The following is a 14,494-nucleotide window of genomic DNA, read 5'->3' on the forward strand; positions in this document are numbered from 1 at the left end:
AAACACAGAGTCTAAATCTTCACTGACTTCTCCCCCCCTAAACTAATTAATGTACACGTAGAGACCCATCATTCCAAGTGAATTCTCCTCTGACCCACCATACCTAGGAAGGGGCTTTTTGGATGTTGTCAATTAGTATGAAAAATAAGAAATTCAGGCATGCCGAGTTTTGACAAGCCCTGTGCCACTTTAATGATGAATGATGAAATTCTACAGCACATGTTCATACACTGTGTCCTTTTTTAAAACAGTATTGAGATCTTCAAAGCTTGAGGCCTCCGGGTAGAAGTTAGGTAGTGAGAATGCCCTCGTGAAGCTGGGCCAAGCCAACAGATATGTTTTTCTCCCTGTGGATCTGTAAAGGGTTTTGTGGAAGGACACGTAAGATGTAGTTATTAGAAAGTGAAGAGTAATTTTTTTTTTTTTGGTACTGGGGATTGAATTCAGGGGCCCTCAACCACTCACCGACATCTCAAGCCCTATTTCATATTTTATTTAGAGACAGAGTCTGAGTTGCTTAGTGCCTCACTTTTGCTGAGGCTGACTTTGATCCTCCTACCTCAGCCTCCTGAATCACTGGGATTACAAGCCCAGCAAATAATACTATTTTCTAACTGTTAGGGGTTTTTGAATGCTTTGTAAAAAAAAAAAAAAAAAAAAAAAAGATAAAAATTTCTTATCAAGATGACATTTTAAAGTGGACTTGCAGTTTATTCGCTGTGGGCCAAGCTTTGGAATTACAGCTTCCAAACTAGGGATTTACAGAGGTCTCAAGATCCCCAGATAGATGTCTGAAGAACAGCACTAAAGTCCCCAACCCTTACTTTTCTCACTTAGAATGGTATTAAATAATACTGGCTGGGGATGTGGCTCAGTGATCTAGCACTTGCCTAGCATGTGCTAGTCCTTAGGTTCGATTCCCAGCCTCAAAACAAATACATACATACATACATACATACCACAAACAGGACCCTAAAGGGCAGAGTTTCTAGATAACAGGAGATTAGAAAGGGTAGTGGAAAAGTGTAAGCCCAGGAAGGGGAGAAGATGATAGGAGAAGAGAGAAGGCAGAAACCGAGGTTCCTGGCCGGGCCTCCAGTCCAGGAGGAACAGACATGAGCCTGGGGGCTCCTGCAGGTTCTCAGGCCCTCTGAGTCTCAACATGGCATCTGTTAAAGGGAGAGCCTGGGCACCTCTCCCGTCCAGCCCCTCCTGGCATTCTGTGGGTTTTACCATATGACCCAGGGTCACCCAGAAGGATTACATTATGTCCACTGTTTTCTGCTCAAGAAGATGGGGAGGGGTTACCATTTTAAAATAGGATTTCCCTCCAAAATAGACCTCTATAGAGAAAAGCTGAAGTCACAGGGAAAATGTGTTTGCAGAATCACTCACCCACTGGGAACATGAGAAATCAGTAGTAATATCAATGCTTGGCCACTGGATGTGTTTTATAGTGTAAAACATTCTTTAAGGGGCTGGGGAGGTGGCTCAGTGAGCACAGGGCTTCCCTAGCATCTGTGGCCCTGGTTTCTATATTCCCAGCAATGCAAAAAAAATTAAGTCTTTAAGGAACAATATTAATTTGTTTAACCTCCACAGCAAATTGCGAAGCAGGATGAAGCGGCATTCGGATCTGATTTTATAGAAGGGGAAAAGGAAGTTTTGAGAGTACTGCTCTTTTGAACCACAATGATACTGTTATTCTGCCTTATATTATGGAAAAGGTGGAAACAAAGAAATATAAGGAAGAGCTGATACAAAAATCCTGAAGGTCCACTGTGATCATTACCTGGTGTGCCAATCGATGCATTCTTTTAGATAAAAGCTGAGCATTTCAACAAATGGATAATGAGTGATCCTGCGTGGGAATAAAACTACGATGCTTATAAGTTACTTTCTTGGTCTGAGAGGAGAAAATTACAAGGATGATTTATGGGCAACAGAGGAAAGAGGAAATGGACTTAAGAAGGTGCTTCTAAGTTTTTGAAGAGGAAAAAATTGCTGTCCAAATGAAAACTAATAACACCACTGGCCATAAACAGGAAATGGCTTTGTGGGGAATGGTCTTGCCTGGAGCCACTCCTTCCTCTCCTCCAGGTTCATGTCGGCTTGCTGAGCTCTAAAAGCATCTTCAGGCACCAGCTCGGATAACACAGTACCCAGGGGCCAGTCTGAGGCCCAGGCTTTGGAAAGAGCAGATAATGGCTCCATGTGGTTAACCGACTGTTTGCTACTTCTAATTTCTTTTTTCTTTTTTTTCCTGTTTAAAGTGGCATCAAAAGATGACCCTTTTAATTTTATCTCAAATCAATATCCTTTCCATCAATTATCCAGGTAACAACATTTTCAAGTTCAAAATCCCTTTTAGAAAAAAAAAACCTTTCATAAATCACTGAAAACTGCTTCCAAGAGAGGCAGGAGTTTCAGTTCCGATTCCTCTTCACTGTGTGGAATTTACCCTCCCGACTTCTAAAACATGAGCTTCTGCCATCCAGTCATCTGAATGACCATCCAGTCATTCCCCGGATGCAGACTTCCACAGCAGGTGGCTGACCTCCATCCTCCACCCCAGAGCGTGGGCAGCCCAATCCCGTTATATACTTCCAGGTGGGTAGAGAGATCAAGAGGTGCTAGAGGATCCATCTGATGGTGACAGGCTCACAGGCTGTCATTCCTCCTTCAGGTTGACCAACGCGATACACTGGCCCTGGGCAGTCTAGGTTCTCCATGCGACTCGGGAGACGTCTCTATGAGATCTGCCTGGCGCTGTGGTGGTTTTCATTTGTTGCTCACGGGTTCACCATCTTTTGTTTTGCATGGAATGAAGCATTCATGTTTTAAACCCACAAAGCCTAATTTTAAGCATAAAAGGGGTGGTTTCTCCATCGACTCACCCCACCCTCTCCTGCTACTTCCAAACACATCTGATGATCCCAAGGAGCAAAGCAGGCTACCTCAAATTGTTTCTACCCACTGATTTTTAGTCATAGATGGAGAGGAAGCAAGGTGTTTAGACCATCAGCAAGAGCCCAAGAACGTCCGTACACTTATACATTAGTAGTTTAGAATACTAACAGACTGACCAATACTAATGAAGTCTGACTCAGATGTCCATTCAACACTGCCGTCAGACTTCTGCTGGGCTGCTATGATGGTTGGGGTCTAAAATGTCCCCCAAAGGCTGAAAAGGGCTCAATGTGATTCACTGTGCACTCAGTCCCTAATGCAGCAATATTACGACGTGGGGCTTTTGGGAAGTGATTGAAATATGAGGACAGTAACTTCATCAATGGGTTAATCCATTGATGAGTTCATAGCTTAATGGACAATTAAGAGGAGGGCCCAGGTGGAGGAAGCAGGTCACTGGGGCATGCCCTGGAAGCATCTATTCTGTCCTTGCCCTCTTCCTTGCTTGTTCTCTACTTCCCAGTTGCTATGACAGCTTTGCTGCACCCTGGCCTTTCACCATGTCACCATGTCACCATGACATCCTGCCTCACCTCAAGCCTAGAAACAATGGAGCCATCAGACCTTGGATTGAAAACTCTGAAACCATGAACCAAAATAAACCTTTCTTAACTTTAAGTTGTTCGTCTCAGCTCTTCTGTCACAGCAATGGAAAGCAAACACAGCTGCTTTCATCTACGAGTTTCCATCACTTAGCACAGTGCCAGCCAAGTGGGACATCTCTGTACATAGGCATTGATTTGAAATAAAGCCAGAGTTACAAGCTCTCAGTCTGCTGAGGAGATAGGCAGGAGGCCACTCTTCCTAGCAGCAGGCCTGTCTGAAAGAGCAGTCTGGGACAGCAACACCCCCTTCAGGACACCTGAGCACTCCTGTCTTCAGATGGTGGGTTGTCTTGGCTGGTGGCTTTATGTCTCCACGTAGATTTCACTCGATTGGTAACTTTTTCCTCCCTAAGATGCATCTAGAATAGAACGGCCTCCTCACTGCGTTCATGGGGACATTGCATCTTTAGTGGTGGCTTTTCTGGGAGCCCTGGCTTCCTGCCACCATGCACGCTGCTCTAACCTGCGCAGTGACCAAGGCAGACTGGACGCTTAGAGAAGTGCCCTTTAACAGGAACATGAAGGTAACGCCCCCTCTTAGAGTGGAGGCCAGGGTTAAGTGGATTCGTGTTCCTGAAGCAGCCAGCACCCGTGTCTGGCTGGCTGAAAGCCACCACTCACTGAGGTCACTGATGGCCAAGCACAGGGTATGACGAAGAGCTTTAGAAGGTGGGGCTAGGAAGGATGGCGAGTTAGAGGAAAACGAAACAAAACTGAGACCAGATTATGAATCACACTGAGCCCTTTTCAGGACAGGACATGAGACTGGATACGCAATCCCAAACAGGGACAGGATAACAGTATGCAAAGATTACAAGTTCAAGAGAAGTCTACACGATGACGGTGGCGGGGGGTAAAGTGTACTAGCTGGGACCCCTCCAGGTGAGCATCTCTCCAAGTGCATTGCTGTGCACTATGTAAGAGCACTGGCTTTAGTGCCCAACACACCTGGGCTTGGGCCCTGGTCACTGCTCATTGACTGATATTTTCCTTAGGGGATTAACTCCCCTAAGCCTCAATTTCCTCATCTGTAAAATGAAACTTATACTAGAACTAACCTCTTAGGCTGCAGTGTGCTCTGAATGGAGTAATTCCTAGGAAGTGCTTAGCACAGTGCTGGTCAATGAGTCATTCCATAAATGTTAGCTAAGGCACTTGCTGTTCAGAGTTTGAAGACTAACAGGTACTGAGTGCTCACTGTGCACTGGGTGCTATGCTGAGTATTCTATGTAGAGAAGATTATTGAACTTCACAAGAGCTCTGTGAAATAGGCATGATTCTGACTTCATGTTCCCATTTTCCAGAAGAGCCACCTAAGTAGCAGAACCAAGTCAACTCAAATCTCTGAGAATCTCCAGTTCATGCTTGTCACTGCCACATCATTCTGTCCTAAGCCAGTGGTTCTCAAACGTGAGCATTCATCAACAATCACAGGCAAACAGGGCTTGTTAAAACAGACTGTTGGGCCCCATACCCAGGGTTTCTGATTCAGTAGGTTTGAGGTGAGGCCTGCAAAATCTGTGTTTTTAATGAGTTTCCAAGGGCTGCTACTGCTTCTGGTTCAAAATCCACATTCTGAGAACCACTGCAGTTAAGAAGCAAATACAGGCTTCTTAAACTTTAATACAATGATTAGAAGATCTTGTTAAAAATGCAGACATTAATTCAGGCTGTGAATTAGCTGGGGTCAAGCCTGGGTGGAGCCTGGGATTCTGCATTTCAGACAAGCCCCCAGACGACACTGTTGCTGCTGGTGAAGGCACCACCTTCTGAGTATCAAGGCCCCAGGACTCAGGACTCAGCACTCAGACCCAGAGAGCCCTGCCTCCTCTGGTGTGCAGCAGACCACTAACCTTTACCACTTGCATCAGGAAAGGCATTTTTTTTAAAAAAAGCACAGATCCAATGGTGTCTATGAGGGCATTTCCCACTGGAGGGGAGACTTGGTCCTCAGTGTGGTGGGTTGAGGTGGTAGAATCTATAAGAGGTGAAGCTTAATAGGAGGTTCCCAGGGCATCTCCTTCACCAAGAAAACCGAAGTCCATAGGTATGAAGCTCTCCCATTGCTCATTCTGAAACTCAAAACTCAGAACACTCCCATCAGGTGTCTTGTTCAAACCTTCCTTGATGGGACTCCATACCTCTGTGTGTGCTTCCTGTGGCTGCTGGAGCAAATTACCACTAACTCAACAGCTTCAAACAACTCAAATGCGCTATCTCATGGTTCTAAACATTAGAAGTCCAAAATGAGTCTCAGGAGGCTGAGCTCAGGGCATGCTGGACCCTGGCAGAATCCATCCCCTGGCCCTCTCCAGCTTCCACGGACTGCCCATAGTCCTGGGCTCATGGTTCATCCTCCAATTGCAAGGCCTAGAGCACAGCATCCTCGGATTGCTCTCTGAGCCCTGCTTCCTCGGCACGTCGTCTCCTCTATCTGAGCCTTCTCTTTTATAAACACTCTTACGATCCACTAGACCTTAAGACTCCTCTCCCCACCTCAAGATCCTTAACTGGATCACATCTGCAAAGTCCCCTTGCCGGGAGAGGGAAACGAAGCCCGGGTCCTGGGGGTCGGGGTGGGGGCGTCACTCCGCGGCTGTGCCTCTCAGCGTCTTCAGAGCCTCGTCCCTGCTACGGGGTCACTGGGGCTTTCCTCACCGGCTTCACGCACACGACCTCTAAAATGGGCAAAACAAAGCCCCACCAAAGCCCAGCCTTCTTCCTTCCCACCTCTAGCCAGTTACCCTCTACTTCTCTTCTTCCTCGGCTCTGGACTCCTCACAAAACAAACACAAGTCTACCATTCTGCCTCCCATCCCTGATCTTTGGTTTGCTTTTCCAACTGTTGCAATGAAGCAATAGCAACGTCAGCTCTGCCTTCTCAATGTGTCTGGAATTTGACAGGCCTCCCCCCCACTGCCACCCTCCTGCCTCCCCTCCCACTGCCACCCTCCTGCCTCCCCTCACTGCCACCCTCCTGCCTCCCCTCACTGCCACCCTCCTGCCTCCCCTCACTGCCATCCTCCTGCCTCCCCCCACTGCCACCCTCCTGCCTCCCCTCACTGCCATCCTCCTGCCTCCCCTCACTGCCACCCTCCTGCCTCCCCCCCACTGCCACCCTCCTGCCTCCCCCTCACTGCCACCTTCCTGGCGGTAGCCATCCCACACCCATATTATTACTGAGCTGCCCCGGAGGCTCCAGTCCTTGCTTCTCAATACAGCAGCCAGTTTGGGGCCTTGAAGGCTACGGGTCAGCATGCTGCTGCTGTGCTTACTCAGGATCAAGGCCAAGCCTCACAGCAGTTCACCAAGCCTGCCCCACCTGGACCTGGTGGTCTCCTGGCCTTGTCTATTAGAAATCTCCCTGTGTTCACTCTGCTCTGGCTGCTTTTGCCTCTTTGCAATTTCTTGAAAATGTTTAAACCTATGGTTCTCAAAAGAGGTTCCCTAGACCCATTGCATCAGCAGCACTTGAAAAGTTGTTGAAGTACAAGTTCTTGGACCCGCCTTCTTTCTACTGAATCAGACACTGTGGGCTGGGACCTGGGTATCTGCATTTTCAAAACCCCTCTGGGTGGGGGAAGACCACTGCTGCAGGCACTTTCCTACCTCAGGGCGCTTGCACCTGCAATTTTCTTCACAGGGCAATCTCTTCTCCCGGCTTCCTCACCAGACACTAGGTTCCCTCTCTTTGGCTCTAGTTCTCAATCCCAGGGATCCCTCCAAGCTCAGAGATGTGAGTACCGGCAGAGCAGTGCCCCATTAGAGGTCTAAGATTCAGCTCCATGATATGCCTTAGCCAGGCTTCCAAGTCATAATAATTACAACTTCTTCCTGATAGTTCCAGCTGTTTGCTGTAATCGCTTCCTTAATGACACTGTAGTAGTTTTTTTTTCCTTTCTAGTTGCCTAATTAATATTTCTTCATACAGGTTAGCATCCCTAATCCCAAAATGCAAAATCTGAAATGTTCTAAAACCTGATACTCTTGGAATGCCCACATGATGCCCCAAGTTTAAAAAAAAAAAATCTGTGTAGACTTCACGGGATGGGTTGTATTCAAAATGTAGGTGCACTGAAAGCACTATATAAAGTCACCCTCAGGCTATGTGTACAAGGTGTACAGAAACATAAGTGAATTTCATAAGTGAATTTAATGTTTAGACTTTGGTCTCATCCCCCAAATATCTCATTATATATGGGCAAAAAAAAAAAATCTGAAATCCAAACACTTCTGATCCTTAGCATAGTTGATAAGGGACATGCAACCTGTATTCAGTTCTCACTGGTGAAATAACTGGTGTGTTTCTGTCTTAGAGACAGGACCTACCATAGCAGATGCACACCTGAGGCCTTAACTCATGGCCTAGTACCCATTAAAAGTATGATGTGTGTTCTTCCTTAACCCCCTCACTCTCCCAAACAATCTTATCACCCAGAGCAACCAGGTACATCATAAAAGCCAGGATGCCTTTGCCATAAAGAATAAATGAGAGAATGAGACTATTGGGGGCCACCACCCAAGGACAGAAGGCAAACACATTCCTGGGCCCCTGACCTGTCACTCATGAAAAGCACCACGTGCACCCCCCACCTCCCACCATGCAGTCTCTCAGCAGCTGCAACAGCTCAACCTTATTGAGAGGCCGAGACGTCGGTGCAGACAGAAGGAAGGGAGCAGTTGCTGGGATACGCTGACTGCCCATTCCTCAAGGCCAGGATGTTTAGTTCATCCCAGAAAACCAGTAAAGCTTTGGTTTCTGCTTAAACTGTGCTGTCTCCCATCAGCTGAAGCCCCAGGTAAGCCTGGCCTGCGTGGGTTCCCAATACTTGGTCAGTCTTGCTTCTATCACTTCTAGGCCCAGAGATCCCATCTCTGTGTTGGGATGTTGCTGAATTTAGGGCTCCACACACATCTTGCAAACCTGGCCAAATGCCACGAGTCCCATCCCTAAGAACAGTGACTGGAACAGAAGATTGCTTGTCAATCCAGCAGATCTCTGTTGGTGTACTTGGATGTACCATGGTCGTCAGTCTGTATGATGTGTTGGTCTATAGTCTGTATATACCGTGGGGCTGCCTTCTGGGATCAAGTGATTTGTTCTCTAAAAATAAAACCCTTTAAAACGATCCTGTCATTCCCTAAGAAGCTGCCTGGTTTAGAAAATCATTAAAGACAGAAAAGTATAGAATATTTTTGCCATTTTTTTCCAGATTATTGATCTTGTCTTCGGGCCATGGAACTATACTACTAAATCTATGAATGTGCCTTTGAATTTCTTTAATAAGAAAAAAATCGGTTCATCCCCTAATGAACTGGGCTTCTCTCTAGATAAATAAATGCTGCATAAAGGTACAGAGGGCCCACCATTCTTTCAGCCTTTCCTGGGCACCACACGTCTCTGGCCCCTCTGGTCATTGGGCTGCCCACGAACTTTACGATTCCACGTCACCTGAGAATGGAGGACACACTTCCCAACGTGACAGATGACACTTTTCATGATTCTCGTAGCTGCTAGGAGTCATTTAGGAAGAAGGAAGGTCTGAGATAGGAAAGGAGGAGAAATTCTTCCATGGAGAGGGAGGTGATACAGAGGGAGGAGAAAGTATTTGGCCGAGTGGCAACAGAGACTTTTGCACTGAATCTTTGATGGGAAGAATAAACTGAAGAAAAATAAACTTGGACTCAAATATCAAATGCCCCGCTGTTAAGAGGAGAGAACAGAAAACAAAAATGAGTGGCAGGTGCTTGCGCCTTTGGGGGCTGTGTGTCTCTGGGGCATAAGGAGGGACCAGTACATCCAGTCGCGATGCTGGGAACTGTTATCACGTGGGTGGTGACGCTGAGACTAAAACAAATCAGAAACTGAGCAGACACCAGAGGCAGAGTGCTTATGGGAGACCCAGTTTGAAGACACATTATCCATGGATCAACTTCCTGCTATGCAACTTCTGGCCTTGGGCAAGTGAAAAGCGTGGTCCTCTGAGCCTCAGCATTCTTGTCTTTAAAATAGGGATGAGGTGACTTGACTTTCATGGTTACTGCAAGGATTAGAGACTATGTAAAGATGCTCCCTGCTAGTTCACAGACATTCAATGAAAGGCAGCCTTGATTATGAAGGAAATCAAAATATTTCTCTCCCAAATATGAAGGATGATTGACATAAGAGGATCAAAATGTAGGGGAGTGGGGCGTTTTTTCTCTGTTTTGCCTGAAGCAAGTCAAACAGTTATAAGACAAAAGGTCTTTCCACTCTCCGGCCTTCTGAAAGAGAGAGTGTAAATCCTCCTTTACAACCTTTATGAACTCAGAGGAGGTGTTAGAGGATGCCATCGGTGAGTAAACTTTACCCATCAGTTCATTCCCAGTATATTTTCTTTCCCACACTTCCCTGCCTTTAAACTGCTTTCTCTTATTACTTCTTTAAAATTTATTGTTCTTTAAAGACATATATAAGCCAGACTCTAAGGCATTGCTCTGAGTTACTTCTCTCCTGTGTGATGTGTGCGCTGCACTTGTTAATAAACTTGCTTGTTTTTCTCTTGTTAATCCATCTTTTGTTGCAGGAATCTCTACCAACTATGAGCTTCTGACGGGTTTGGGGAAATTTATATCGTCTCCCTTTCCTTTATGAGTGAGATCCACATGGCCTGCAAACATCTGGTGAAAATCCCAGGCAAGAGAGCCTGGGGCATCTCTCTTAGGGAATAAGAATTCATGAAAATGTATAAAATGCCATAGATGTTATTTTCATTTAGTCTGCTGCATCATTTCATTTTGGTGAATGCAAAAGATACTTTTTAGAGGTTTTTTTTTCCATCTCTGTTTTCCCAGATAAATATCCCCATGTGCTGTTAAATTCCTCCATATTAAAAGCATTCAGGACGGTAACCTTCACATTAAACATGGTCCCTGCCCTTAAGGGGCCCTGGTCTCATGGTCGGAAGGAGAATGGGTGAAGGGTGACAGAAGTGGGCCACGTGCTATACCAGTGTGCCATGGAAGCCGAGAAGTGCTGGGGGCAGGAATTCTTCCATGGAGAGGGAGGTGACACAGACTCGAGCTTTCCAGGAAGCCTTCAGAGGTTGGGAGGTGAGTGGGAGAGGACAGGTCAGGAAGAGGCCACTGAAATCAGAAGAACTTCCATAGAGACTGTGGGTGGGGAGCAGCAGGAGTTATACCTGGGACCAGGCAGAGGGCAGTCCACACATGCCCTGCCGGAAACTCGAATTGTGTTCATCCCATGAATGATGGAAAGCTGCTGAGCATCTCTTATGTTTTGATTTTTAGTTTTGCGTGCAAATAAAAAAAAAAGTTTGGCACTATGAAAGGGAACACAGTGAAAGGACATTTCCCCCCTCAGCCCAGGTCCTCCAGCCATAGACAACCCTGTTTCTGCTGGAGCAAGCATGTTTGTGGTTCTGGATGAGTTCTGGCCAGGTGTGGGGGAGTGCAGGGTGAAACCATAGCTGCATTTCAAATGCAGTCCCTGCTGTAGAGGTGGGAAGATGGACGCAGGGGCAAGGAGGGGGTTAAAGAGACCAGCGAGGAGGTTTCTGTAATATGAGGGACCAAGTCACTGTAGAGAAGAGGAGGAGAAACCAGGGTTAGGATGCATTTCCAATAATAGCCACCATGTCCAGTGGCTTACCGGATAGGAAGTCTAGGGAAAGGAAGAGGTAGGGTGCAGGAAGACTCCCAGATCACAGGTCACTCTGAATTGTGATGCGTCAATAAAGCCACCAAGTTGTGGCTGACCCTTTGAGCTGTCCCCTACGTCTCTTTCCTTCTTTTATAAATAGTCCTCTACAAGTTTAAAGTGCTGAGTGAGGTCTCTCCTACCAGGGGCTCTTTTTCCAACCTCCCTGTTTGTTTTATGAGACCATGTGACTCTGGACCAAAGGGATATGAAGCAGTGAACTGTGTAACTTCTAGATCAGATTATTCCAGAGAATCTCTAACCCTTTACCTTCTCTCTTTCCCTTTCCCTCAGGCTGAAATATGCCTTTTGTGTTTATCAGCCTCAACCACAGGATAGGATGACATCCTGGGGATGGTGGGGCCTTTGTGGAGCAGGACACGTGGTCACACCTGGGCCACAACTCATCTTTGGACTTTTCCATGAGAAATGAATGTGTATCTTTTCTCTTCCATGTATTTGGAGTCTAATTATCACAGAAACTGACCTTGCACTTGCACTAAGGTGGGCTTACAGGAAAAGAAGGGATTTGTTTTGCTTTGAGGTGGGGAATATGTGGTCCCGGGAAGAACTGAGTTTCTTGTGGTTCACAAGAGATGAGCTCCAGAGAGAGGTGAAGGATACAGAGGCAGACTTGGGAGGAGCAGCTCAGAGATGGTACTTGAAACCACAGACACCACCAGAGAGGTCATGGAAAGTGTGAAGGAGTGAGGGCCCCGAGCAGCACCCAGGACCGACAAGGATTTGAAGGAAAGATCATGTACTGCATCCTGGGCTACCATCATTTGCAGGCATGTGTCTTCCTACCTGATCATAAATTCTCTGGGTTCATGGATTATAATCTCTGAATGAAACACCTAGAATACATCTATTCAGAACAGGCATTGGAAACTATTTTAAGAGCTTTGTTAAAATGCTTTATATCTTAGCAAATGGATTTGCTTTTTATTTTTCCATTTCATGAGGTTCATTCTGAAGTCAGTGTTCTGTTTCGTTTTATCTCATTAATTTTATTTTTGCAGTGCCGTGGGTCTCACACATGCTAGGCAAATGCTCTAGGCCACTGAGTCATACTCCCAGCTCACTTTATAAAATTTCTTATCTACTATTTCCAAAATCTGGGTCCTTTAATAACCATTTCCATTGGTTACTTTCCCCCCCCTCGGTTGTGGGTGGATTCTTCTTTTCAGTCATTTTTTAAAAAATTGTGAGTGCAACACAATGTGTGATACACTGCAGGGGGATTGTGTTACCCTGTTTCCCAAGTGTCCAGTTTTGTTCTATAAGGAAGTTAAATTCCTAGACTCCTTCATCCTCTCAGACTTGGCTTTGTTCTTTGCTAGGGTGGTTATCTTTCCATCTGTCTTTAGTCCTAGAAAGTCTTCCTCTGGGTTGGGGTCCTTGCTCCTAGGCCTTTCTCAGATTTGGACGGATTTTTGCACAACGTGCTCAATGCCATCTGCCCACCCTGGCGGGCTGGGATCTCCTGTCTCAGACATGGCTTAACCCCCTCTGCCTCTATCAGCTCTCACAGCGGCAGCAGCTGCCCTCTGCAGGTCTCTCTGCGTAAGTGCAGCCTATTCTTCTAGAAAAACCCAACCCCCAACCTGCCAACCAAGCAAATTCCTGGGACCCTTCTCTGCTCAGGTTACGCCTCTGCAATGCTAGTCTCACGCGTTCTAGTCATTTCTAGTCACCTCTATCGCTCTGAACTCTGGTATCTGCTTTTTCAGCTCAGTAAGATGATGGCCACTGCTTGGAGCACCTGCCAGTTCCAGGTATGGAAGGTGGCCCCAGGCAGACAGCCGGGGCTACCATGGGACTTATAATGATGTTTCTTATTTCTCAAGAATAACAGGTATAGGGCATCTACAGTCCAATCCTTGGAAACAGTTGCCTCTTATATTCTGCCTGTTTTATAGCTGTGTATCATGGGGCATTAAATCCAGTAGCAGTTAACTCTATCCATGTCTGGAGGAGGAAGGTTGAGCATGGACAGTTGGTGAAAGCTTCTAGCAGGTTTCCATCTCCTCCCATAGGGACCCCTGACTGTTAACTGAGGGTCTAGAAAGAAAGGCTTATGGGATGGACGATCAAGGCTATCTCAGTGAGATGCTCTTAGTATTTATAGCACACAGTTGATCTTGGTCCACAGAGCAGCCTATCATGACAATTTTGGCGATAGGTAGATCTGCCTATAAGGATGTACCTTTCTCATTGTAAATTAATAAATTGGTGTTTTGATTTTCTACATTATACTCCATACGTTTTTCCTGGAACCATCATTCTGATTGGCTAAACTCTGACCACACTCTTTATCAGAAGCTTTTTAAAAAGAAAACAGCTGTGTTGAGGAAACACTAAGAATTTTTTCTCCCCTGCGATGCTGAGAGTCTACACCTGGGGCTGTGTTAGGTAAGCACTCTACCACTGAGCCTATCTCCTGGTCCCCTATCACCTTACTACACTGTATTTTGAAAGAAAGCTATAGTTATTTCTCTGTATTAATGGGGGTTGGTTCCAGAATCCCCCAGGGATAGCTCAAGTCCCTTATATAAAATGGCACCTTCAGCCTGGGAGCCTTTGGATCTCTATCAGATTTTTAGATTCATTTTTGCAAAAAACTAGTAAATCTTGCATGGTTACTTGCAATGCAGAATTTGCCTAGTTATCATCTTAAGCAGAATGAATTTCCCAAAGACTGAACATTTGGCTGAAAAAAAATGGCAATTATTATCAAAAAGAGTCACCTGAATACTCTATAGGCATATGCTAAAATTTACATATTATTTTGTTCATATAAACTGCCAGATTTAGCAAATGGATGGATGGTACTCTTGGATATCTGAATATGGCCCTGCAGCTCTTTGAGTGAATGAGAAAAAATTCATAACACTATTAGACATGACAAAAAAAATCAAGTGTTAAAAAATCTGCCAAGAGAAAAATAACTCATTCTATATCTCGAACACGGACTTTACCTTTTATGCAAGTGATTTAAAAAGTTGCCCTTCAACAGTCATAAGGAAAACATAAAACTATCTTCACAATTTTTCCTATTTCCCAGTAGGGAAGTTAAGTCATTGACATCATTAGTGCTATCTTTGTAAAGGATCAAATGAATGGAAGAATCATTTGACATGGACACTTCCTTTAGACCTAGCTATTTCACCCTTAGAGCTTTTACTGGACCCCTGATTGGGTTACACATCTTCCTCTG

General features: G+C 45.6%; 1 protein-coding gene across 15 annotated transcripts in view; it reads right to left on the minus strand.

Annotated features, from left to right (window-relative positions):
• The window catches only part of Mtus2 (microtubule associated scaffold protein 2), a 620,658-nt gene that overhangs the window by 28,790 nt on the left and 577,374 nt on the right, over positions 1 to 14,494 (minus strand). The gene's annotated exons all lie outside the window — the stretch shown is intronic.

Source organism: Ictidomys tridecemlineatus, chromosome 6 (assembly GCF_052094955.1).
Source record: "Ictidomys tridecemlineatus isolate mIctTri1 chromosome 6, mIctTri1.hap1, whole genome shotgun sequence".
Lineage (NCBI taxonomy): Eukaryota > Metazoa > Chordata > Mammalia > Rodentia > Sciuridae > Ictidomys > Ictidomys tridecemlineatus.